The sequence below is a fragment of the Elephantulus edwardii genome, unplaced genomic scaffold, assembly GCF_000299155.1.
Source record: "Elephantulus edwardii isolate Elephantulus edwardi_28Jun2011 unplaced genomic scaffold, EleEdw1.0 scaffold00165, whole genome shotgun sequence".
NCBI lineage: Eukaryota > Metazoa > Chordata > Mammalia > Macroscelidea > Macroscelididae > Elephantulus > Elephantulus edwardii.
The window spans coordinates 2,616,000-2,640,681 of NW_006399915.1; positions in this window are offsets into that span (position 1 = coordinate 2,616,000).

The window sequence follows — 24,682 nt, forward strand, 5'->3', positions numbered from 1 at the left end:
ACTAGGACTTCTAGAGTTCTTCCAAGGTTTTCTTTAATGAAGTCTATAGTTCTTGATTGTAATCCTAGGTCCATGATGCACCTTGAGTTGGTTTTTGTGTATGGAGTGAGGTATGGATCTTGCTTGAATCTTCTGCAGATAGTTTTCCAATGTTGCCAATATTTAACTGATTTAATTTCCTTGTCAAAAAATCAGTTGACCATAGGTATGTTGGCTGATTTCCAGGTTCTCAATTCTATTCCATTGATATATGTGTCTGTCATTGTACCAGTACCATGCTGTCTTAACCACCATGGCAGCATAGTAGGATTTGAAATTAGGGAGTGATATGCCTCCTACCTTTTTTCTACTTTTTAAGGAGTGCTTTGCTTATTTGGGGTTTCTTTCCATTCCAAATGAAACTGGAGATTGCCTTTTCCATTTCGTTGAAGAATACGGTCAGCTTTTTGAGTAAGCACCAAACTGCTCTTCAGAATGGTTGCACTATTTTACAATCACACCAAAAATGTATAAGAGTTCCTTTCTTACCACATCCTCTCCACCATTTATTACTTGCCGCCCTGTTAAACTTTGCCACTGTTACTGAAGTGAAATGGTACTTCATTGAGGTTTTGATGTGTATCTCTCTTTTTTCCAGTGAAGAAGATAATCTGAATAAGAATTATTTATGAATGGGATCTTCTAAAGATTAAAACCATTGTACATCAAAAACTTTTCCCAACAGGGTGAAAAGAAAACTTACCAACTAGGAGCAAGCATTTGGTAATACCATCTCAGACAAGAATCTAATAACAAAAGTTTACAGAATACTCCTGGACCTCCACAAGATAAAACTGATTACCCAATTACAAAATGAGCAAAAGACATGGAAAGAATTTTCACTGAGGAAATAATCAAATGTCAAACAGATACATGAAGAAATTATCAAAATAGCTGCTTTCTTTAAGCAGATCTAGTCTTTAATGATATGGGTGACATAAAACAATGTCTTTATTTGCTGGTATGACAGAATTAAAAATTAAATGGAAGCAAATGTCCATTAATAATTAGAATATAGAGTGTATGGAAGTATAAATCTAGAAAATTTTAAGTTATCAAAATATTAAGTGGAATACACACATATCAGTAACCTAGGCATTAGTAAACCAAATTAGACTGAAATGAACTATTATAAACTAGGCAATTGTACAGCAAGAATCAGTCATTAAGGACATAGATATGACAGGTTTAAAATCAGGAAAAGTGTGTATCAGGGTTGTATCCTTTTAATCCTATTCAATATGTGTGTTAGGAAATAATTCAAGAAGCTAGACGGTACATAACAACAACAACACACTATATGAAGAAGTGTCACATTAATTTTGTAGGAAGACTCATCAACACTAACATTATGCAAATGACACAACTTTGCTACAGAAACTGAAGTACACTTGGAACATTTACTGAAGAAAATCAAAGCCTTAAGTGTAGATTACATCTCCATATCGAGAAAACAAAAAATATTCACCAATATATCAAGGTTGTTGTTGTGAGCCATCAAGTTGAAACCAACCTATAGCTGACCCTCTGAGATTTCAGAGGCAGTTAATCACACAGCAGAAGATTGTTCACCCTTTCATTGCAGAGCATCTGGTGGATTCAAACTGTGTGTCTTGGAAATTTCAGCACAGTTTCTTACCAGTAGGCCATAAGAGCTGCTCAATAGACCAAAAGGCAACATATTTTCATGACACAATTAAAAAAAACTCTCTGGTTTGAATCAGTTGCTCCTTAGTCCTTAAAGTGACATTCTTGCTCTTTAAAGAGGTCCTCCAGGTTTGCCCAATACAATCTGTTTCCCTGAGGAATGATTAAGGATTCATGTAAAATGAATCCTTGAAAACTTCAATCTTTCTACATTTACCAGGATGAAATTTGCTTCTTTCATTTTGAAGCCTTTTTTTATATTGAAGTATAATTAATATTGAAAACTATTATCGTCTTCAAGCTTCATTAGTAAGTTCTCTGAGTCAGTGGTTTATAGCCATCAGCCTCTCCCAGGAAAAAGATGGATGATCTTTTCTCCTAAAGATTTATAGACTTAAGAAATCCCTGGAGAGCTACCATGAGGATAAACTGACTCAACAAACTGCAGCGGTTTTGATTTTGTTGGAAAACCTAGATTATAACCATCACATCGTTATTTGTAAAACTGTTTTGTATTATCATTACTGTGGTAATTAAAAAATAATGGTGATCAGCAAGAAATATCTGTCAGGATAAGATGCTCTTGATGCAGGCCATGGTCTTCACATTACTTGTTATGCATCAGAGAGCTGGACAATGACTAAGGATGACAGAGGAAAAATTTATGCCTTTTGAGTTGTGATGCTGGAGAAGAGTCTTAAACATACTGTGGGCTACTAAAAGAAAAATCAGGTCTGTCTTGGAGATGGTGAAATCAGATTTCTCCTTGGAGGCTAGGATTTTGAAGCTCCATCTCATATACTTTGGGAACATGGCCAGGAAGGACCCATCCTTGTTACAGCACATAACAACAACAATAAATATCTGAATTTTATATTGGGGAAAAATGTCATGTATTTTTAATGTCTAGCCTCCATCATTACACTCTCTTGTTTGCACTTAGAGTTTGAATAGTTGAAAATTTAGAAGGGTCTATTGAAATTTTCTGGAGGGCAGTATGTACCAATGGTTTATCAAGAGATCCTTGTTGCTGTTGTGTGCCCTCAAGTCTAGTATGACCTACCGTGACCCAGTGGACAATAGATCTGAATTCTGTCCTAGCCTGCACCATCCTCATTACCGCTGACATATGTAAGGCCTTTGCTGTAATCACTATGGCAACCATCTCATTGAGGGTCTTTCTCTCTTTTGCTGACCTTCCACCTTTCCTGGCATCATGCCCCTTTGTGAAATAAACTCCTATCCTTCAACATTTTCTTTAATGTGAGATGAAACTTCATCCTTGCCTTTCAGCAAGACTGTGCCTTTTCCAAGACATAGCTGTACTTTTGGCTGTCCCGGGGTTTAGTCAGTACTCTTCACCAGTACAACAATTCAAAGGCACCAATTTTTCTTCTGTCATCCTTATTCATTGTGCAACTCTGAGACACATAGCAAGTGATCAAAAAGACTATTCAACTTTGCCTGTATGTGATATTAATTATATAGTTTCATAATTTCTACATTCTGTTGGATAACTTTTTTGGGACTGGAAACAAATATGGATCTCTTTCAATCAGTTGGCCAGGGAGCTGTCTTCTGAATTTCTTCGCATAGACCATTGAGCATATCCAGGGCTGTATCCATTAGTTGAAACATATCAGTTGATATCTCATCTTTCTCCCTAAATCACCAAAGCATACTAATAAATAAATATATCCACAAATTACAAAACTCATCAATCTAAAAATTAATCTACCTTGAAAAGTAGGTTTGTTTATTAGGTTCATGACATCATCTAGGTTTTGAACTCTCAGTAATATTCTTGTTGGTGGATACATATGTGAACAGATAGAATTTTTTTAATGTTTAAAAATTTGGTCTGATTATGACACACTTTTTAAAATAAAATTTTTATTTTATATTGGTTTACTTACAGAGTTCATATACATTGTTACTTCACACAGAATCTTTCCAATTTCCTTTACTCACCTCTCACTCTATGCATCACATCAAGCGACTCTATGATTACCCCCTACCTATCCTCACCTCTCTGCTCCTAGTCTCCCTTGGTTAGATCCTCATACACATTTTATTAGTTATCTATTTATACAATAATGATCTTGTTCAGTATTTGTCCTTATGACTCAGTTAGTTTTCTTAGAATAATGCTATCCAGTCCCTCCCAATGACACATTTCATTTTGTCTTAAAAAATGCACATCTACTGCTGTAAAATCAATTCTGACTCAAAGCAATTCTCCACTGGGTTTCCAAGTCTATAAACTTTTATCTGAGAAGACTACCATGAAGTAGTCAGTGGTTTTGAACCACTGATTTTTCAGTTAACAATATAATAGGAAAGGTGCTATGTCAACAGAGTGATAGTAAAATTCATCCAATCACATTGGGCTTATTAGTATACAGATACCATTGAATCAGAATTAACATCTAGCTGCCCCTCCAGTGGGTTTTCAGTCTTTAAAAAGCCCAGGTTGAGATTGTCTGCCCTTTCTCTGCAGTGTGGATGGTGAGTTAGAGCCTTGTACCTTTGGGTCAGCAGTACAACTCCTTACTCACTAGGCCACTAGAGCTCTGAATTAGGTTAGAAGTGGAAGATTTCCAGGTCAATATGCACTTTGATGAGGAGTATGATTTGATGCCGTGTCACAAACACTTAAAGTCAAAGTAAGCCTGACTTCTGATAAATCCCTGCTCTTCAGCGTCACCGCCTATACTTAGGCAGGAACATATTGTTTTTAGGTAGCTTCATATCTAAAATTGGGTGCTTCAGGTTCCAGAATATTAGATATTTTACCTTGCTTAATCAGTTTTAGAATTTTTAATACTTGTCTTTTTAAAAGTACTAGACATCTTAGACTATTAGCATTGCAAGAGATCTTTGAATATACATAGATCAACTTCGACTTCAAAATGGGGAAAGTCAAGGACCAGAGGAAAGCATGAGCCAGAAAAGATTTCACAATGATTCCTGGGAGAACTGAGAGTGGAACTTCTGCAGCTGATTTTCAGACTATTATGTCACAATTACTTTGATCAAGATAATTGAAACAGCTGGCTTTCAGTATTCTGTGGTTACCCATTATTCCTTTGAGTCAGTCTGACACTCACTAGTCAAATACTTCGAATCTCATACCCAGGGGGTTTACATTGTTCTATAACTTTCAATTCAATTCAAGATTTCTCTTATTTATTACAGCAGAAACTAAAAAGAAACTTCTTTTAATAATTAAAAAGCCAGGAAAAGTGTTAGTCCATTTGGAGAGTCTAAGACTGAATATATTTTGATCTATGAAAAGCAGCTTCCTCTTGGTTTAATAAAAAGGGTGAACTTTACAAGAGTCTGTAATTAAAAGCTAAATTCTCACTTAATTTTAAAACTGGAGGCCAAGAGATTTACTTTTAAAAACATCATTTAAGAAGTGCCTAAACTTATCTTTATACTATGTTGAATAATACCATTGACTACAGGTTTTCAAGTCTCTAACAACTCTTGAGATTTTGTCACATGATGAAGTTAAGGATGGGAAAGGAACTAGTAATGACTCTTTCCCATGATAGCAGGTGGAATACATTTCTTTAATTGAAGAAACATCATTGGACAAAATCTTGCATTTTAAAGAGATAAGGGCAAATTCACATATAATGTTTACCATCTAACTATCATAATAGAAGGAAAGTTAGAGTGAATAAACAACGGATTTCAATTTTCAAGTTGTCTTTTATAATTATAGTAAATTTAAGTGAGTCAATAAACTTCCCTGAGCCTCAGTTTTCTCATCTATAAAATGGATGCATATTCAAGTATGCATGTACTTAGTATTATTATGATTATAAAAGATTAAGTTAATTGTAAAAATACCTAGAATATATAATAAGCCATTTGATTGTTAAAATTTTACTTAAAATCCTTTGTATAAAACGAATGTTATAATATACACTTAGATATTACAAATTATTTGACTCTGTTTTTTAATATAATCATCCACATTTTAATTTGCTTATCAGATTATGGTCAAGCAACAGAACACATTTTGATGAGACTTATAATTACAGTCATTATAGCAATTGGTATAGGCATTTAATGAAATAGATATAGCATGTAAAAGCTATAGTGAAAATATCTTCTAGCAATTGCTTCTAACAATTTTAAAAATGTGTTCCAAAGTGGGATAAATTGGCTCTGGGATTTAATAAAAGGCAGACAATGGGGGAAAACCATATTATGAAAGAGGTGTAGGATTTTCTCTGCTTTGCAGTGTGCTGTGCCTATTTCAGTACAGATAGTGCTCTGTGAATGAAAGGTGTCACTGTAGCTTCATTCTGGGCAAAGTTCAATCACTGAAAGCTAACACAGGTATATGATGTCATCCTTGAACTAGATGTTTCTTTTTGAGCTTGATCATAGCTGTTTTATTTCATAGCAAATGAAAGGTCGACATAAGAACACTTCATCCTGTTCACTCTGATGCTGATGCTTAAACTGTAACAGAAGATAATCAATGGGAAGTGATATGTTCCTAGAAGATTCTAGTTTGTTAGTATAGATGCCTTGTGATACCATGAAAGTGAATTTTCAAAGCAACATTTTCTGATTATGTTCTCTTTTTTCGCCTGTGATTATACTGAAGTTATGTGTATGATTTCTTTTTTTAATCTTTAAATGGAGTGCAGTGAAATAATGGTGGTTGAAAAATAATCTCAACTTATATTTAACATATCAAGACTCTAGATTGTATTCCTCTAAATGCTTATCTAAATAGAAATGTTTTCCCACTAATCCAGTCTCAAAAATGATTTAAGATCTAAGACAGGAAAATCAGGAAAGAATGGGGAAATATATTGTTTGTTGTTCCATATTACTAGACTTCTAGGCTAATATTCTGTGTCTCTACATTCTTAAATATGTCTTGGGAAAAGTGCAGTTAGAGTGCTACTTGAAGACAAATATGGTAAAGATCTATATCACATATTATGGGTGTGTTGCTAGGATAGTGTATTCCTTGGGAAGGTGGAGGATGGGTCAAAGAGTGGAAGACTCTCAACAAGATGGACTGACACCATGACTGTATGTATAGGTTCAACTGTGTCAGAGAAACTTGACAAAGAGGGGGACCAACACTGAATCTGTTTGTTAGTTCTGTGATAGGGAAGTGTCCTTCATCTGCTCCTTTTGGTAAAGTGACTGTCAGATACTCTTCTAAAGCTTAGCATGCAAGGAAGAAGAATTTGCCATCTGCTTTCAAAATAACAGGTCATTGAAAACCCTATGTACAATTGAGCAAAACAAGAGCAGATGAGCAGGTAGGACACCTGAAGCTGAGCCTTCATATTAGGAAATACAACAGATAAGGAACAGTTGTAAGCTGATACTAATGATTTGGTCATGGAATATGAGAAGCATGAATGTAGAAAATTTGAGATTGTTAAGATAGAAATGGAACACATAAAGATCATCATACTAGACACTGTCAAAACGAGTGGATAGGCATTAACACATTTTGAGTCATACAATCACATGATCTTCTACACTGGAGATGAAAGGATGAGGAAAATCAGAGTCACAGTCATCATTGAAAATATGATCTCTAGATCTATCCTGAAAGACAAGGTTGTTAATGACAGGATAATATCAATACTTATATAAGGAAGTCTGGTGAATACCACTATCATTCAGATACATGCACAAACAATCAGAATCAGAGAAGAGGAAACATATTATTTCTATCAACTTTTGCAGTCAGAAATCTATCAAAGATGTAACCAAGATACATTAATAATAATGAGTGACTAGAATGCATAAGTTGGGAACAGGGAGGAAATCAGCAGTTGGAAAGCATGGGCTTAGGACAGAAATGAGGCTCGAGAAAGAATATATAATTTTGTACAATCAATTATTTTATTCATTGTAAATACCTTTTAAAATAAATATTAACTATATGCATGGACTTTCCATGATGATTCACTCTGGAGTCAGCTCAACTACATCTGTGAAAAGAATTACTGAAGAAGCTCAATATTGGTTTTGAAAACTAGACCAGATACTAACTCTGGAATAGACAAATCAACTACTCATATGCAAGTTCAAGCTAAAACTAAAGAAAATGAAATCAAATCTACAAGAACCAAAATTTGACCTTCAGTTTATCCCACATGAATTTAAAAATCACCTCAGGAACAGATTTGAGTCTTTAAGTTGTTAATGAACAAAGACCAGATGATCTCTAGGATGATATAAATCATAAAGAAAGCAAGAGGTCATCACAAAAACTGGAAAAAAAAGGAGGAAAAAAGGCCAAGATAAGATTCAGTAGAGACTCGAGTATTGCACTAGAGTTCCGAAAGCCTTAAGCAAAGGGAAGTAACCAGGAAGCTAAGGAGCTAAACAGAAGACTCCAAAGGGCAGCTCAGGAAGACAACACAAAGTATTATAATGAAATGTGCAGAGAGCTAGAGTCAGAAAATCAATAGGGCAGAACTCACTTGGCATTTCTTAAGTGGAAAGAACTGAAGAACAAATTCAAGCCTTGAGTTGCAATACTTAAGGTTGCTATGGGCAGAATACTGAATGGTCCAGGAAGCATTAAAAGAAAATGGAAGGAGCACACACAGTCACTGTACCAAAAATAATTGGCTGAACAGAAGAATTAGATGAAACAACATCTGATCAAGAGCCTATGGTAATGAAGGAGGAAGTTCAAGCTGCTCTGAAGGAGTTGGCAAAAAGAAGGCCCCATGAATTGAAGGACTATCAATTGACATATTTTAACAGACAGATACTGCCCTGGACGTGTTGACTAATTTGTACCAAGAAATTTGGAGGACAGCAGACCAAGTGACTGCAAGAGATCCTTATTTGTTCTCATTCCAAAAAATGGTTAACTCAAGAGAGTGTGCAAATTATCAAACAATTTCACTTACCTCACACACCAGCAAATCTGCTGAAGATTATCCATAAAAAATTGGAACAATACATCAACAGAGAACTACCAGAAATACAGGCCAGATCTGGAAGAGGCTGAAGCACCAGAGACATTATCAGCAATGTCGAATGGATCTTGGCTGAAAGCAGAGAGTATCAGAGGAATGCCTATCTGTATTTCATTGAATATGCAAAGGCATTTGTCTGCGTGGATCATAACAAATTGTGGGTAAACTTAAGAAGAATAGGAATCTTAGAACATTTGATTGTGCTCACCTAAAACTTATACTTGGTTGAGGAGGCAGTGCTCAGAACAGAACAACAACAACAAAAACACAGCCAAAAACAAACCCACTTCATAGTTCAAAATCAGGAAAGGAGTGTGTCAGAGATTCATCCTATCTCCATAACTTTATACGTGACACAGATCTTTCTGGAGGCTGAGCTTTACATGGAGAAGTGTGGCATCCAGATTGGAAGAAGACTCATCAACAACCTGTGTTATGCAGATGGCATACCCTGCTTGCCAAAACTGAGGAAGATCTGAAGAGTTTGCTGCAGAAGATCAAGGACTGCAGTCTTAAGCAGGGATTGAAGTTCAAAATTGAAAAATATAAAGATTCTAATGAGTGGGCTAATTGGCAGCATCATGATGGGGAAGAGTTTGAAGTTGTTAACAATTTCAGCTTGCTTGGCTCCACAATCAACACTCATGGCACTAGTAGTTAAGAAACCAAAAAACAAATTGCTCTAGGGAAACATCTGTCAGATTCAAGTCATGACCTTCAATTACTATACATCAGAGAGCTGGGCAATGAGCAAAGATGACAGAAAAATAATTGATGCCTTTGTGTTATGATGCTGGGGAAGAACATTGAACATACCATAGACTGCCAAGAGAACAAATAGGTTTTTCATAGAGAGTTTGAAACCAAGCTACTCCTTGGAGGTAAGAATTTTGAGGCTCTATTTCATATACTTTGGGCTTGTGCCCAGGAGAGACCAGTCCCTGAAGAAGGACATCATGTTTGGAAGAACTGCATAGGAGAGGAAATCAACAGATGAGATGGACTGACACAGTAATTGGAGTAATGGGGTTAGATGTGTCAGAGACAATGAGAATGGCTCAGAATAGAGCAGTGTTCAGAGCTATTGTACACAAAGTCACTGTGAGTCTCAGGTCCCTGGATGCCACTTAACAACAACAACAACATGTCAGAGATGAGGAAGAGGACAAAGGGTATGACAGGGTTCAAATCTGTTATTCATTGAGTCACTATGAGTTGTGTTTGACATAACAGCTCCTAACAATGACAGCCTCTTTGATATTTTAATAGATGTTTTTCTCATCTAAAATTACTGGATATAATCTTTTTTTAAATTTTTTTTCTATATTTTATTAATTTTCATAAACATTTACAGAGATTTTGGGTTTCCATTCATTCATTGTTGCACTATTCTCTCTACCCTCCTCCCAGTTTGTTCTTGTCCAAATGCCACAGTGCTTGTCAAAGCCAGTTCTGATTAATCTTCTTTGTCAGTGTGTCCTTTGCCATTCCCTATCACTCCTCCCTGAGAGAGACTTCACCCTGAGTCATAAGGAAAAGGGGATGGCGTATTCTCTTAGCTACTTCCTGCTGAAAAGGGACGCTGTGGGTTTCAGGGTATATAATCTAAATGAGACATCCTATGAACCCTCTGTACCAGTGGCTAGATCTGAAGTATTTTGAAGTTTGTAGGTTTAGTTTTTCAACATATGCTACAAACAATGATTCCTAAACACTACTTCATAGGTTGATGCCAGGTGGGGTTGTAAAATAACTTGGGCATATTTTTAGAAAACACGATATATTGGACTCTACTCGTAAGAAATATGTTTTAATTAGCCTAAGGTTGTCACTGTTTTCAAATGCCACTGAATTGACTAAAAATTATTGTTGTTGAGGGCCATCAAGTCCACTATGATTCATAGCAAGTTTGAACAACAGATCTGGAACTTGCTCTGTCAGGTACCACCCTTTTGATCTCTGTCTTGGTCGAGTTCATTGTGATAGTGACTATGTAGTCCATTTTGTTGAAGGTCTTTATCTCTTTTGCTGATGCTTTATGCTTTCCAGCATAATGTCTCTTTCAAGGAAAATATGCCCCAAGTAAGAAAGAGGAAAATTTCACCATCCTTTCTTCTGAAAATATGCCCAAAGTAGAAAAGGAAGTTTCAACATTCTTGTTTCTAAGGGGTTGTGTTGTTTCTAAGGATTGTGTTGTTGTTGTTGTGAAGTGCTGTCAAGCCGTAGATGACTCATAGCGACTCTACAAATAAAAGACCTGAACACTTGTATAACTGTCATAATTTCTTTAAGTTCATAGAGTTTCTGGAGGCAGGCTATTGCGGAAGTGGATGCTACTTCTGCTTCCAAGCTTGTTTTAATTTGGGAATTCCACTGTCCACCACAGGTAACCATTCTGACACTTGACACATCAGTGTCAGAGTGTTAAGCATCACAGCAACTACGAGTTACCTCTGTAGATCAAATTGACAGACCAGTGCTATACTACTTTGGACTGAAAACAAAACCAGGCCTAAGAGTCACAGGCAAAGGGACCAAATGCCTTTTTAAATATGAGGCCAAATCCAATCAGCTCATACTCAATTGCAAGCAAACAGTTCACACCCAAGCCTCAACCAAAACAGAAAACACACCTTTGTAGAATCCAGATGCTCCACTCATCTTCCCAAACTGGAAAGTAGCCAGCTGTGATTACAGTCTCATCAATAGTCTCTAAACTAACATCTTTTCACTCGAGAAATTTTGAGAGATCTTTGAAAACATATGTTTCCCAATGTAACACATCTTTTGATTTTTTTGGCTGCTGCTTTATGAGTACTGATAGTAGATCAAAATAAAATTAAACCACTGACAATGTAATTTTTTTTCTACACATATCATCATGTTGCCTATTGGACAACTGGTGAGGATTTTTATTTTTTTGAGACTGAGGTATAACTCATATTGAAGTCTGTAGTCTTTGATCTTCTAAGTGCATCAAGAGTTCTTCACTTTCTAGGAGAGGTTGTATTATCTGTGAAATGCATGTTTTTGATGATTCTTCTACAATCCTGAAGCCACTTCTCTTTAATATAGTTCTTTACTCAGCATACAATTTAGTATGAATAAAGAAAGATACCACCCTGACATACACCATTCCTAACTTTAAAGCATGTAGTATTTCCTTGTTCTGTTCAGACAATGTTTCTTTGTATAGATGTAGTTTCATAATGTTGTTATTGTTAGGTGTTGTCAAGTGTTGTACAACTCATAACAACTCTATAAACAAAAGATCTGAACTGTATTCTGTCCTGTGCCATCCTCTCATTTCTTGACTACAAGAGCCCATTGCAGTAGTCACTCTGTCAATACAAATTGTTGGGAGTCTTCTTCTCCTTTGCCAACCCTCCACCCTTCCCAAAATCACTATTGTCTCCAAGGAATCACACCTCCTAGGAACATGCCCCAAAATTTATGACTGAGGCCTCATCATTCTTACCTTTAAATGATATTCTGGAAGCACCCTCTTTAAGACATAATTGTTTTCTTGGCTGTCCATGGGATGCTTAGTGCTCTTCTCCAACACCACAGCCTAAAGGCATCAATTTTTTTCTGTTGTCCTTATTCATTTTTTAGCTTTTGGATACATAGCAAGTGATCAGAAATAATATGGCCTGAGTCATACGGACCTTAGTCCTCAAACTGACATCATTACTCCTCGATAATTTGTAAAGGTCCCTAACTGTACATTTTCCAGGTGCAGTGTATCTCCTTATTTTCTAACTGCTGATACCAAGGGTGTTAATCGTGGATCCAAGCAAGGTGAATCTGTTGAAAGTTTTGGTCTTCTCTTCATCCATCATGATACTGCCTATTGGTCCAGTAGTAAGAATTTTGTTTTCTTGACATTGAGTTGCAATCCATATCAAAGGCTGAATTCCTTGATTTTCTGCAACAAATATTTCAAATATTTTTCACTTTCACCTTTGTTACTATTAGTTCTTAATCATATGCTACCTCATGAAATGGTATAGAATATATTAATTCATTTTGGTACAGGGACTTTATGTATTCCTTCCATCTTCTTTTGATGCTCCCTGCATAATTCAAGATTTTACCCATAGAATCCTTCGCTGTTGCAACTTCAGGCTAGAATTTGTCCTTCAGTTCTTTCAGCTTGAGAAATGTTGAGTGTGTTCTTCCCTTTTGGTTTTCTAACTCTAGCTCCTTGCTTGTTTCATGATATTACTTTGTCTTTTTGAGAAGACTTTAGACATCTTCTCATTCTCTGTTCCAGTTTCTTATCTCAACATTCTTTCTCCTTGCTTTGGCTTCTTTTCATCCCAGTCTCATTTGATATTCATTTTGTTCTTTTCTTTCTTTCCTGTCTTTGTAATGTCTTTTTTTTTCTTTATGGATGATGTCACAACAATCCTATTAGTAACAAAAATCCTATCCTCTCTTTTGGCAATCTCATAACTTTTTACTTACTTAGTTCATTTTATAGTCACTGAATAAATTAATCTCATTGAGGTTCATCCTCTTTTACTAACTCACTACATTTCATAGGGTGAGATCTATTCCAAGACCTAGCTCCTTCTGATATATGCCCAAAGTATTTGAGATTATTCACCATCCTTGCACTAAGGAATACCCTGGCTCTGCTTCCTCCAAGATAGATTTGTTTGTTCTCTTGACAATTCTTGGTAAGCTTAATATTCTTTGCCAATACTGCAGTTAAAAAAAAAACGAAAACACAACCATTTCTTTTTCTTCAATATTCCACATTTATTGTCCAACTTTCAAAAAAAATACATACATATACACATACATACATACATATGTGTGTGTGTGTGTGTGTGTGTGTGTGTGTGTGTGTGTGTGTGTGTAATCAGTTGAAAATACCTATAGCTTGGATAAGGCATAGGTTAATTTAAATTGACTTCATTACACTTCTGCACTTTGGAGAGGTCCGTGATAGCAGATTTTTCCCAGTGAAATACAACTTTTGATTTCTTGGATGCTGTTGTGATGGTCATTAGTGTTGTACCAAAGCAAAATGAAGTCATTGACAATGTCAGTTATTTCTTCATCCATCATGATATTGGTTCAGTGCTGAAGACTTTTTGCTTCCTTGATGTTGAGATATAATTAATACTGAAAGCTGTAGTCTTTGACCTTAAATAAATGTTTTTAAATCTTTTTCCCTTTCTGTAATCAAAGGTGCAGAATCACCTTGAATACAACCTTGAATCTGCCCCAACTAAATTTAAAAACCATCTCAAGAATACACATATTCTTTCAACATCAATGACTAAAGACGAGATAGAGAAAGCAAAAAGTTAACACAAAAGAAGAAAGTGAAAAGAGACAAATATTAATGTCAGAAGAGTTTCTGAAACTTGCTCCTGAATGTATAAAGATTAAAATAAAGGGGGAAAATGCTGAAATAAAAGAATAAATAGAATTTCAAAGGACAGCTCTAGAAGATAAAGCAATGTACTATAACTAAATGTGCAGTAAACTGGCATTAGAAAACTGAAAGAGAACACATTCAGCCTTTCTATTTATTATTATTACTATTATTATTTTAAATTGTTTTGAAAAGTTCATATACATTGTGTTTCACACTATCCTTCATATTGTGTTTCATAAAAGCATTCTCATTCATTTTGTTTTATAAAATCAATCACCATTGAACTATGCCCACCATTACCCTGTCTTTCTAGATCCCCACCTGTTCTTTCCATTTCCTTTACCCACCTAATCCCAGATTGCATGAACCTATGAATTCCCTGACCTACCCTCACCCCTCTGTTTCCATATCTTCCCCCCTTGAATTTACATATATATTTTACTAGTTATCCTTCTGATTTTATAATAATGGTCCTATGCAGTATTTATTATGAGACTGTGTTTACTCTGTGTAATGTCCTCTAGTCTCTTCCAAGCTATGTAGTAATCTTCAAAATCATTGCTCCTGAGTGCTGTGTAGTATTCTATAATGTGAATGTAATGTAATACAATATCTCAATCCATTCAGTTGTGGATGGACATTTGGGCTGGTTCTATGTTCTCCTCCTTCCCCATGTTCTTGCAATTATGAATAATAGTGCTCTGAACACTGATGTACAAATCTCCTTTTGTGTCTCAGTTCTAATTTCTTTGGAGTACATTCCTATGAGTGGAATAGCTGGGCCATATGGAATTTCTATGTTCAGCTTTGTGAGGAAAAAACAACTGATTCCAGAGTCATTGTTCCATTTTACAATGCCACTAAAAATGAATGAGAGTTTCTATCTCTTCAAATCCTCTCCAATATTTATTGCTTCCTGTCCTATTAAACTTTGCTGCTGCTACTGGGATGAGATGGTATCTCATTGTGGTTTTGACTAGCATCTCTCATATTGTCAGTGATTTTAAGCATTTCTTAATTTGTCTGTTGGCCATCTAAATGCCTTTCTCCGTGAAAAGTCTTTACATGTCTTTTGCCCATTGTGCAATTGGGTTATCAGTCTTTTTCTTGTGGTGATCTTATGAATTCTGTAAACTTTTGTTATTAGACCCTTGTCTGAGATGGTATTGCTAAATGTATTTTCACAGTCAATAGGTTTTCTTTTCACTCTGTTGGAAAAAAAAGTTTGTGATGCACACAGTGATTTAATCTTTATAAAGTCCCATTGATCAAGTTTATCTTCTTTTAGTTGTGTATTTCTGGCTGTATTTGAGAGCCTCTTTATACGATGTATGAGTTCTTCTAAGCTTGCTTCCATTTTGTGTCTTATGATGTTTATGGTTTGCGGTTTTACACACAGGTCTTGCTTCTATCTTGAGCTGATTTTTGTGTATGGTGAGAGATGTGGATTCTCCTTCAGTTTTTGCAGATAGCAGTCCAATTTGCCAGCACCATTTGTTTAATAAGTTATCATTTCTCCATTTGATAGATTTTGTTATCTTGTTAAATATGAGTTGACCACAGATAGATGAATCCATTTCTGGGTTCTTGATTCTGTTCCATTGGGCTATGTGCCTGTCATTGTACCAATACCACACTGTTTTGATTATTACAGCTATATATTAAGTTTTGAGTCCATTGTCTTTGCAATTACTTGCTATACATCAGAAAGCTGTACAATAATTAAGGATGACAGAAGAAGAATTGATGCCTTTTAAATATGGTGCTTAAGAAGAGCATTGAACATATCACGGACCACCAAGAAAACACATATATATGTCTTAAAGAGAGTGAAATAAAGTTTCTCCTTGGAGGCTAGAAATTTTGAAGCTCTGTCTCACATACTTTGGGGATGTGGCCAGGAGGGACCAGTCCTTGGAGGAAGATATCATGCTTGGAAAGGTGTAGGGACAGCACAGGACAGATGGATTGACACAATAACTGGAGCAATGAAGGTGGGAGTGTCAGAGTCAATGAAACTGGTTCTAGATAGGGCAGGGTTCTGAGCTGTTGTACATAAGATCACTATGAGTCACAGACAAAATCAACAGAGTAGCTTTTGAGTCAACATGTTGTAAGCTGAAATAACTGAAGAACAAATTCAAGCCTCAAGTTGCCATGCTGAAGTAAATGAAGCATCCAAAGACGATCAAAGGCATATACAGTATCACTGTGGCAAAAAACATTGGTTAACACTGAAACACGTCAGAAAATAGCATATGATCTAGATAAAGGTAAAGTCCTTGTAATTTCTATTTTTTCCCCCAAATGTATAGTTACATGTATATTAATGTGGTCAAATGTTTTTGGTTCTGGTGACCTCATGAAAAAGAGTTATGCTGCTTACTCAAAAAATGCTAACCATATGGTATATTCACACAATGGAATACCATGCTGCACTGAAAAGCAAGAAACTCATGCAATATTATTCAATGGGTGACTCTGGAGGACATTATGCTGAGTGAAGTATCTCAGCCACAAAAGGACAGATACTGCATGGTGCCACTGTTGTAAAACAGGACTGACGATGGGTTTGGAGAGAGACTGAGAAAGATGGGTTCAATAATGTATATTGCATTGAAACAGATGAGCGAGAAAACTATTTAAAAGGGATATGTGATTAGGTATTTTTGTCATGACAGGAGTCTAGTGGATCTGGGGGAGGGTTTGTAAAACAATGAAATAATTTTTCTTTTACTTTTTCCAAGAGGGTGGTGTACTAGGGAGGAGGGCTGGGAGGGGAGAGAAGTGCAACAATGAATGAATGAAAATCCAAAGTCTCTGTAAATTTTTACTGAAATTAATAAGAAACAAAAAAATTTTGCCATTATTAAAAATTTATTTATTTATTAAAAATTATTTGCAATGAATAAATTATTGAACATAGAAAATATTGCTAACCCTTGGATGATTGGAATGCACCACCAATGTTCATGGGGGGGGGAAGCTGGATAATCTCCTTCTGTATGATTTGTAGATTCTGAAAACCCACTGGAGGGTCAGCTATGAGTTGGTTCTGACTCAATGACAATGAGAGAATTTTTTTTTTAGAGGAAGCTTTCCTTTAATTAATCCAAATAGTGATGATACAGATTTACATGCAAGATTTATGTTGTAAATCTTGTTTCATGTTCTAATAAGAATAAACAGAAATTCCATTTTGTTTAAGCTAAACACTGAATTATGCTTAATTGTGCAAACTCCTTTTTAGAGGAATTTTTTAAAGACTTGCACTAAATCTAACAGTGGGCAGGGTCTAAAAGAAAAGTTTCTCAGTGCTGTCAATCTTATTAGGTGTCGTGAAGACAGCTACAACTCGCAGAGATCTTATCCTCTGCTATATCATCCTCACTATCTCTGATACCATCTTCCTGATGTTCAAGCTCATTCTTACAATCAAACAAGGTTATATGATCAAAATATACTTAAACTTTCAGCATTTTCTATTATAGTGGTAGGCTGTTATATGGGAAAGTGTTAACAATTTTAGGATATAGATATACTAGATATATTTAAGTCAATAATAATCTTTGTACTTATTTCTATTGGAGACTTCACCTTAATGAAAAACTTATTCCTTCTATTTCAATTGATAACAAGATCATATGTATTTCAATTTATTATTTTTTTCTTTAAATAATTTTTTAATTCAGTCATTATTGTATATTTCTTCCCTTCTACTCCCTTCTTGAAATTTTTAATATGCAATCCTGAAGTTCTTATTTCATTAACATTCTATTTAGATATAAAGAGGATAAAAAAATATGATAAATCATTCTATCTTTTTTATTCTTTCATAACTTTTATAAAGCACTTATTCACTACTTCTTTATATACCTGAACAAGTGATTTGGCTAATCACTGAACAGATGACAAATGAACCACAATTCATGAGCAATATTTTTTTATTTTAATACTGGAGAATAAAAAATCATCTCTTGAAGCTATTGCTTCAAATCAGAGCAAGCTTTTAAAAAATCTGACATGATGTTATCAATCAAAAATTTAGGCAAACATAAAATAGGGAGAAATATTTTCAAAAAGAAAATTATAAATTGCTTCACATATTTTGAAATGGCATCAGAATAAAGGCAAACTGCATCTCTCAAACCAGCCTTTACTTAAATTTCTAAATCTAGAATTTGAATTGTAGATTAAATGAAACATTGTAAATGGGCTTCAGATGTAATCACCTCATACATTGGATACAAACTTTAGTAGCATTTTCATCAAGTGCTAACCAACCTTGTTACTTGGTTTTGTTGGTTCTGGAGACTAGCCAGCAGGGCAATCAGTGTGGAGTAAATGAAAACAAAAATACCAAAAGATTGTCAGGGGGAAAAACAATTAAACTTGCAGAAATTTAGGGATATTATATATCTAAATCCAAAGAACATTTTGTGATCTTATTTTAATGTATAAAAAGATACATTGCTACATTAAAGAAAAATAAAAACTAGAGCACAATATAGACAGCCCATTAACAAGTAATGGTATATTTGATTAGCTATTCAATTTTCCAGAAACAAGTTTCCTGTGTAATGTTGGCTTGCTGCTAATCAAAAGGTCAGTGGTTGAAATCTACCAGCAGCTCTGTAGAGAAAAATGATAAGCAGTCTCCTCTCATAATGTTTTATGCTTCAGAAAGTTGATGGAAGGTCACCTTGAATCAGAGTCAACCAGGCAGTGGGTGGATCTATTTAGTGGTAATAATATTCTAGGATTTTAAAATATGAAAATATGTAAGAAACATCTTTAAAAGTTATATTTTTATATTGTTTATGCACCAGAAATTATTTGGCAGCAAAACTGGCTCTAAACTAATTAAGAAGTATTTTGTGGTTTTCACTTATCCCATATAATTGCATACTTTTTTTCAACAAAACACTAATATGTTAAACAATTTCCATATTCTCTTATGCACTTAATGGATAAAATAAGAGATACTGCAACACGGTGATGGCTGAATCTTATCTCTACTAACTCCACAAGAGGGAACTGACCCCATCGACAACATTTACAGTTTAAAACTGATTCCTATAATGTTGGCAGCCATGGTCCTCTAAGCTCTAACATTTATTTCTATTAATCACTGGGTCAGATAGTCACTATTTCAAATAACCACACAGACTTGACATTACATGTGAGAGACAGATGGGAGGGCCACAAATGATATTACATGATTAATGTCTGGATTCAGTCAAGAAACACAAATGCAAGAAAGCCTGTACAGTTAGCAGCTTCTTTCCCACTAGCAAAATCTCTGATTCTGGCTCTTTCTCAGGGCTCTGGCCCTGGATCTGTCTCAAGGGCTCTGTCCCTGGCTCCCTCTGTTTCTGTTAGGATATGCCTTGTTACAGTCTTCTTCTAGAATGATTAGCTCCCTGTCTTATGTTACTCACATAGCTGTTGAAGGTTGAGATTGCTGATTCATAGTTGAGGCAATTGGAAACTATGCCTTCAGGAGAGATAAGGGTGGTGGTGGAGTCTCAAATATTTGTTTTACTTACATATTCCTACCCGGTCAGGTTTAAGGCAATGGACAAAATAGTAATTCTTATAAAATCCTGACACCACAATGGGCTTCAAAGGAGAATGATAAATGAATTATTATTTATATTTGGTAAAACAAATAAAGAAAAGTAAATAAGACAAATGCTCTTAAGCCTTTGCCTAAGGTGGAAGTCTGCTCAAAGGCGAGGCTTTAAAACCCTGCAGGGTTTAATTTTTTAAAATTTGTTGATTTTAAAATGAATATTCCTTAAATGAAACAGCAAACTTTTGCCTATTTGCTGAAATGAATAACTTGGTGTTGTGATGTTGGACACTGTTCTTGCCAAATACCATAATGGTTATCCATTATGATTTATGCTGGGAAGCAAGAGTGACATCCACTTCCTAAACTAGATGCCTCTGGAAACTCTGCAAACTCTCTAAACTTTACAAAGTCTCTAAACTCTATAAATGTACAGAATTGATGGCAGTTATAGAACAGAGTTCTGTACAGCAATGTTAGTTATAGAATAGAGTTCAGGTCTTTTGTGCAAAATTTATTCTCAGTTGTATTCAACTTGACAACACTTAACCACTGCTAAATGAAACTAGTGCTTTTATATCTGGAGGAAGACTCTTCAACTTTTTTACATCACTCTTTGTCCATGTGCAGTATGATGTAACCTGGGCTGCTGTGATGCTGAACCTTGTACCACTGAGGTATCAAATACCAGAATGGTTTCCCATTGTGGACAGTGTTTGATGGAGCTCCCAGTTGTAAAACAGGTTTGGAAACAGGAGTGGCATCGATTTCCTAAACCACATGCCTCTGGAAACTCTATGAACTTGTCATTGATGATAGTTATGGAAAGGCATTAGGTCTTTTGTTCATAAAGTCACTATGAGTTGTCCTTGATTCGACAGCAATCAACAACAACAAGAATGCTTTTAAATCTATTTTGCCTCGTGCGGATCTTCTATTTGGTTCCTGAGGCTATAAATCTTAATGAGATTGGATTGCCTCACCTTTTTTGGTACCAAGCAAGAGTTTGCTTGAGCTTTTACTTAACAATTCAACATATAACCTACCATATCACTAGGGATTCTTTTTTTTTTTTTTTGCACTTTATCAACACACTAAACTGAATGAGTTTATTATTTGCAAACTTTAAAGCTTCCAATAGCAAAAGAATTTAAACCAATTTGAAGACATTTAATTCATTCTATGGAATAAGTGAGAGTACTTGAGTGATGATTTAAGCATAATTTCACATATGCAATAGGACATCCTTTCCAAGTGCAAAACCAGTTATCTATGGTTGTTGTTGTTGTTATGTGTCATCGAGTCACCTGCAATTCATAGTGACCCTATTTACAACATCCGTATACCCTGCTCTATCCTGTGTCAATCTTATTGTCGCTGACACACCTACCGCCATTACCCCCCTTGCTAAATCAATTAATCTTATTGACGGTCTTCCTCTCCTGTGCTGACTTTCCACTCTCCCAAGCATGATGTCCCTCTCCAAGGACTGATTCCACCTTGTGACATGTCCAAAGTATGTCAAACAAAACTTCAGAATATTTGCCTCCAAGGGGCAGCCTGTTTTAACCCTCTCTAGGATGAACCTGTTTGTTCTCTTAGCATTCCATGGTATATTCAATACTGTTGTGCACCACCACAGCTCAAAGACATCAATTCTCCTTCCATCATCCCTAGTCATTGTCTAGCTCTCTGATGCATAGCAAGTTTTGCAAAGACCATGGCCTGTGTCAGGCACACCTTAGTCTCCAGACTGACATCGTAGCTCTTTAGTACTTTGGAGAGATCTCTGACAGCAGACTTTCCCAACACAATAGTCTTTTTTATTTCCTGGCTGCTGGTGCCAAGAGTGTTGATTGTGGAGCCAAACAAATGTACATGTATAAGAAATCTGTCACAATGTATCAATTAACAAAATCCTGTTTGTTAATGGCAATTTTTTTGTATGACAATTCTATCTCCCTCAGTCTTTGTCCTTTAATGAAGTGCACCTACAGCCTTACACAACTGTAGTGTTAGGACTCTTTACTTTTGATCAATGCTGTTGCTCTTATAACATTATATTGTTAATAAAAATACCTGAATGTATCGAAAGTTGAAGATTACAAAACACTAATATATTTTAAACCCAGGAACAACTTTATAGGATAATAGAGGACCTATCGTTTTTAATATCAACTTTTACAAAAGTTTAGCATAAATAATTAATTTTTGCTAGATAAATAATTTATCTATTTAAAATATGTATTATGATGTACTTCTGCTTTAAAATAGCATCTCAAGAGTGAAAGCTACACCTGGAATACACTTGTTAATATCTCTAAACCCAGATAAAAGTGCAGAGAGCCTTACTTTCCCTCATTTGAAGACAGTTGGGGTTCCCCTCATCTTCTTTGTTAGCATACATTATCTATATTGGTAAGAAAAATAGCCTAGCCTTAAATTCTCTAAAGTAGATGAACAGCTTCTTTGAAAAGATAATTTCAAATTCATGACACACTTAACCCCATGGCATTTTATCTAGTTCTGTGAGTTGAAATACCCTTTACACTTTTTAGAGCTATTTTTTTGCTAGAAATCAATATAAATTATCTAATATCCTGAATCTTTTAATCAAACACAGAGAGTCCAGTATTATACTTTATTGGACAAATCTATAAGGGTAAACATATTAACTAAAAACTACAAAATAATTGTTGTTGTAACTAAAAATTGTTGATGTATTCCTTTTGTGAGTTTCATGAGACCTAGACTTTGCTGAGATTTTCTATTTTATAACAACATTCAGCATGTAGCTTTACTTCAATATTCATGTTCAAGTCACTGCTTTTATTGATTCTCTATCCCATGACTTTTTAAAATGGGGAGTATAAATGAAATACATTATCTACTATATTAGAATTCACGCTCTGGTAGGGTTAATAAAACAGAATCATGAAGCATAAAGGAAATATGTAGTTTAAGAGATACATAAATAACTATTTAGATATAAAGATTATGTGCCTGAGCTTGATTATTTAATAAGGCTGAGAGGCATATAATTTAATTACCTTCACCAGTGGTGCAATTGGTAGCACCATGACAAATGGAGAAGAGATTGAGATTGTTAACAATTGGACAATCAACACTCTTGGTACCTGCAGTCAGGGAATCAAAAGACAAATTGCACTAGGAAAATCTGCTATCAGGAACCTCTCCAGAAGCAACAATGTCAATCTAGAGACTACAGTGCACCTGATCCATGCCATGGTCTTCGCAATTACTTACTATGCATCAGAGAGCTGGACAAGACTAAGGATAACAGAAGAAGAATTGATGCCTTTGAGTTGTGGTGCTGGAGAAGAGTCTTAAACATACCACAGACAGCCAAGAAAACAAATAAGTCTGTCTTGGAGAGGGTGAAACCAACTTTCTCCTTGGAGGCTAGAATTTTGAAGCTCCATCACAAATACTTTGGGCATGTAGCCAGGAGGGACCAGTCCTTGAAGAAGGACATCATGCTCAGAAGTGTCAAAGGGTAGCACAGGAGAGGAAAGCCCCAGGTGAGATGGATTGAGACAGTCCCTGGGGCAATGGAGGTAGGTGTGTCAGAGTCAGTGAGACTGGTTCAGAACAGAACAGGCTTCAGAGCTGCTGTACATAGAGTTGCTATGAGTTACTGGCAACTCAATGACTCATAACAACAAATAACAAGAACAAATTAGAGAGTGTTTAAGAGAACTTCTAAGAAGGAAGAAAGGAAGCAAAGTATTCTAGAAAAATGGGGAGTGAAGGGACAAAAGGAAAGTGCAGTATATAGGTACCACAACGTTTTTGGAAGAGCAGAGTATATGAAATATGCTAATGAAAAAGTTGAAAGGTATTATGAAAATTTCTACGTTGTTTTTGGCCATCAAATCAGAGCCTACTCATAGCTGACCCTCCAGTGGGTTTTCAGAGGATGCTAATTGTACTGAAGGAAATTATCCATCTTTCTCCTGCATAGCATCTAGCAGATTTGAACCAAATATCTTTGATATTGTAGCACAGTTTCTAACCACAAGACCACAAGAACTCCCAAGGGCATACTAGCTGATGGTATATATAAAGGAAATGAAACATAAAGTTTTCGTTTTGAGCCTACAAACTTCTGTAAAACGGTATAAAATGTCATTTGTAGCTTAAAAAAACAAAACCAAAAACTCCCTCTAAACTCACTGTTGTCCAGTAGGATAATATAACTATTGTCCAGTAGGACTCGTAGCTGGAAGAAACTTCACTGGGCTTCTGAGGCTGTAAATTGCACAGGAGGAGGAGATGGAAATATTTAGTGAAGACACTGCTGGTGGATTTGATAGCCAGAGAGGACTATTTTTGGATTAACAGTGCAACTCTCTAATTGCAACAAACATTTGTAGAAATAGATATATAATCAAAGGGGGCTTTTCTTGGTTATTTTTTCTTAACACACATGCAGAATAAGAACATACTGGACAGCGGACTTTTTCCTGTAGTATGTTGTATGTTGCAAGATAGAGCAAGTTTCAGATGTCTTGTTCAGAGTTGCTATGAGTCGTAGTCAACTCTACTGCACATACAACAGCAAGAAGTTATGTTTATTTATGCTAGAGTTTGCCTTGAGAAAAAAAAAAGAAATCTGAACTCTAAATATTTCAATAAAGAATTTGATAAAATATAAATAGCACTGTTTTTATCTTCTCTTAATATTTTGTAAGTAATAAACTGTGTACTTTTTTTTTATTCTTATGGTATCTTTTTCCTAGCTCTACTATTTAGCTTTTTTGCACTGTAATTTTTGTTATCTCATTTTTAGTAAAGTTTAAAGGAAAAAAGAATAGAAGAAAGAAATGAAAGGAGGGAGATAAGAAGAAAGTGAACAGGAAAGTGAACAGGGAGGAGGATATCTGAGAATGATAAAACTAGATTTAGGGAAAAAAGAACTTAAAATAGGCTTTAAGAATTTAGAACTCTCTTTTCATTATATGTATGATCTGTCTGTTGCATAGATCATGCTTATTTATATCATGTAATATATTT